The sequence below is a fragment of the Piliocolobus tephrosceles genome, chromosome 11 (assembly GCF_002776525.5).
Source record: "Piliocolobus tephrosceles isolate RC106 chromosome 11, ASM277652v3, whole genome shotgun sequence".
In the NCBI taxonomy this organism is placed as follows: domain Eukaryota; kingdom Metazoa; phylum Chordata; class Mammalia; order Primates; family Cercopithecidae; genus Piliocolobus; species Piliocolobus tephrosceles.
In genome coordinates, this window is record NC_045444.1 from 89,008,273 (window position 1) to 89,012,013 (window position 3,741).

The window sequence follows — 3,741 nt, forward strand, 5'->3', positions numbered from 1 at the left end:
TTTTTAGGTGACTGATTTGAGTGTGCATATAGAGAAAAACTTAGAAATTTATCTCATGGCAGATAATTTGAAAGTACTTCAGAAGACTTTATGCTGTATATTAAAACCAGGCTCAAAATAAATCTATCGTATCTTTAAAATTCCAATTCTGTTATTACTGTGATGTTTGTAGTGTTACTATTAAACATTGTGAACATACACATTCATTTTTAAAACAACTTGAAACCCATTTTAAAATCTGGGTAAGAGAGAAGGAATCTTCAGAACCAAATTACATCATTAGGGTGTCCAGTTTATGATTGAATTTTTAAGCAAATTACTGTATTTGAAACTACAACTTGATTTGTTTTTCAGTTTTAAAAGGCAACATGTGGGTTTTATCCATTTTATGTATACCTTTAGATTTCAGAAACATCTTCACGTTTTAGATTCATTCTACAGACATATTACTTAAAAACTCAGGGCCCCTTTCTTCCCTTTGTACACTGAAAAAGTTCAATTGGTAGCAAGTAAGCAATTAGATCCAGTTGAATATTTAAAGTGTTTGTTGCACAGTTCATTTAATGTTTCATCTTATTTGACTTTTTCACATAGATATAATCTCAGATTTCATTAATCATAAAAAGTTGCCCCCCAAAAAAAAAAAAAAAAAAAAAAAGTTGCCCAGTTCTGTAATTACTGAACAGAGGTAATGACTCAACTAATTGGCTACATGTTGCAACAAATTTAGGCCTTTAGAGTTGAAGCACTGACTTAAAACGACTTACATTTCTGTTCTTTGGTCAAATGACCATACATGATATGGGACAAATTGTTTCATTTTGTTTGTTTTTTAATAAGAGAACTTAGTAAAGTAGTTCCTCTCAGATAGGATTTTCTCAAGAGACATTTTAACGTTATAAAGCCTTCTAAAAGTGAACTAAATATTTTATAACTTTAGTAATAGCTTGGATGGTTTTGAGAAAATAACCTCTATTTATCACATTGTCAGAGTCAAACAGAATTTTTCTTTGAATCAGACAAGTTCAAGCTCTAAACTGATATGCTATATACTTAAAATCCTAGGAAGTTATCTGTAACCAATCTCTTGTCTCAGGCTCTTCACCTTGTTACCAATCCTCGTAAGTATGTAAAGGAAACATATTTTTAAAGAAGCTTAACAGTAAGAAAAATTACTAAAAGATGCAATTCAAAGATAGATAGGTCCCAGTTTAACATTGAATTGCTTGACTTCTGTGGCTTTTCCTTTTCTGGCCACATTTATTTATTTAAGCAATTTTTGTATGCCTTGTTATTTCATTTCCATAGAGATTATATTGTATCAGTGTTTATGTAAGCTGGAATCATCCTCAGTTTTCTGTTGATAATTTTTCAAATAAAGATACATGGATATTGTAAAATACACTAACTCTTAGGGTGTTGTAGTAGCTGAAACATGGAGATGTGTAGCTGCCATGCTTTTTCTGAATGGACCGGAGAAACATAAGCTACAGAGTATTCATTTCTGAGGATGCTTTTCTGTAAAAAGAAAGGCTAGAAAATACTCGTACTTCCTCAGAACCCTCTTTCTTGTTAACGGGTATCTTTTGTTGGTGTGTTTTGCTCTTACATTACAGATAGACTATCATATATGACTTTATGAATAATTTCAGTTATTTTGCTTTTGTATAAGCTGTCTGAAGCCTTGCTATGCTGTATAAGTTGTGTTTGATGGATCAGTGTGAGTATAAAATAAAGCAAATTCACTTTTCTTTTGTATTATCTATGGATGCCACTATGAAAGCTGACATTAAGCCACTAAAGAGTTTTCTATGAATAAGTGTAAGTAAATGCTTTGATATATATAAACCTAAATAAAAAGATTGTATTGATACAGAGACATTGGAGAAGGAAATTTTAAGGCAGTTCTTTAGGTTTAAAAAGGCTTGCTGTAAAATGGTGCATTATTCCGTTTATTAAAGATCATATTAATGACAATAGTAATTGTGTTTTTTATTTTATGAGGTCACCAGAAATTGTTAGTATGATAATTAGGGAGTTTGCACTAGAATAGTAAATGTTCTATCTAATATGGCTTTCATAATTCAGTATGATACATCAAAAAAATAAACTAAATTTAGTATAATAGTTGCTATTTTCTGACCACCTATTATATGCCAGGCACTGTGTTAGTTATTTTACATGCATTGTTGATAATTCTCACAACAATCCTACAAAATATGTATTACTATCCCCCTTTTATAAATGAAGAAACTAAAAGAGAAATTAAATACTCTGTCCAGTCACAGAACTGGCAAGTGATGAGATTCTAACGCATTTTACGTTTTGCTTTGAGCTGCAATTTTCAGGCTCTACTTGTGGCAAGAGAAACTCAAAAATAAAAATAAAAATGGCCGGGCATGGTGGCTCACGCCTATAATCCCAGCACTTTGGGAGGCCAAGGCAGGCGGATCACGTGAGGTCAGGAGTTCGAGACCAGTTTGACCAACCTGGAGAAACCCTGTCTCCACTAAAAATACAAAATTAGTCGGGTGTGGTGGCGCATGCTTGTAATCCCAGCTACTCGGGAGGCTGAAGCAGGAGGAGAATCGTTTGAACCCGGGAGGCAGAGGTTGCGGTGAGCTGAGATTGCACCATTCACTCCAGCCTGGGCAATATGAGCAAAACTCCATCTCAAAAATAAATAAATAAATAAATAAAACGGTTTAGTAGTTAGAGTAACCAGGAATACCCATGGAGTAATTTAAGGGTGCAGAAAAGCTTTTCCAGATATCAAAACAGCTATTTCTATTGGCCTAATATGGTGTTTGTGCTTCACATCATCAAATAATCTTTTTGGTTGGATCTTAGTATTTTATTGAGAGTTAAGATGTTCAAAAAATAAATAGAAGGCCTTGTTAAAGCAGAATATGAGTTTGTGAAGGCACACATTGTTTGTCTCCAGGTTAATTCAATGTGTTAGAGAAGTGTCCTGGAGCAGGATCTCGTGTCAATCTATGGGACAACCATCTTTCAAAAGGTGCTGGGCCACTTTTACCTATATGCCAGGAGAACTTTTGATTGTTTAAAACATGACCTACTCCCATAGGCTCTGTTGTCACCTTAAAGAACACTCTATTTTAGGGATGGAAATTGTTACATTCAGGTAAGATGACATGTAAGTGCCCAAATAAGTGGTAAATTATATGCTCAATATGTGTTTGAAGAGCCAAAGAAGACTTTCAGTTGAGGAAATGATGTTGAATAGGGTCTTGAAGGGATGAATGAGACATCAGGAGAAAAAGTGAAGACAGGCAGGGCATGTAATTCCAGCACTTTGGGAGGCCAAGGCAGGTGGATCAGGAGGTCCGAATTTCAAAATCAGCCTGACCAACATGGTGAAACTCCACCTCTACTAAAGTACAAAAATTAACCAGGCATGGTGGCACGTGCCTGTAATCCCAGCTACTCAGGAGGCTGAGGCAGGAGAATCACTTGAACCCAGAAACCAAGATCACGCCATTGCACTCCAGCCTGGGCGACAGAGCGAGATTCTGTCTCAAAAAAAAAAAAAAAAAAGTGAAGACAATATTTGAAGTGACCAGAAGTAAGGGAGGACATGGACTGGAAATAAAACAGACAAAGTAGATCGAAACAGATAGTATAATTTCTGAAATTATACCAAGTGTTCGGGACGCTGACATCGACAATAGGGAGAACAAAGTTTCTGAGGAAGGAAGGACCTTGATAGAAGCAATGTGA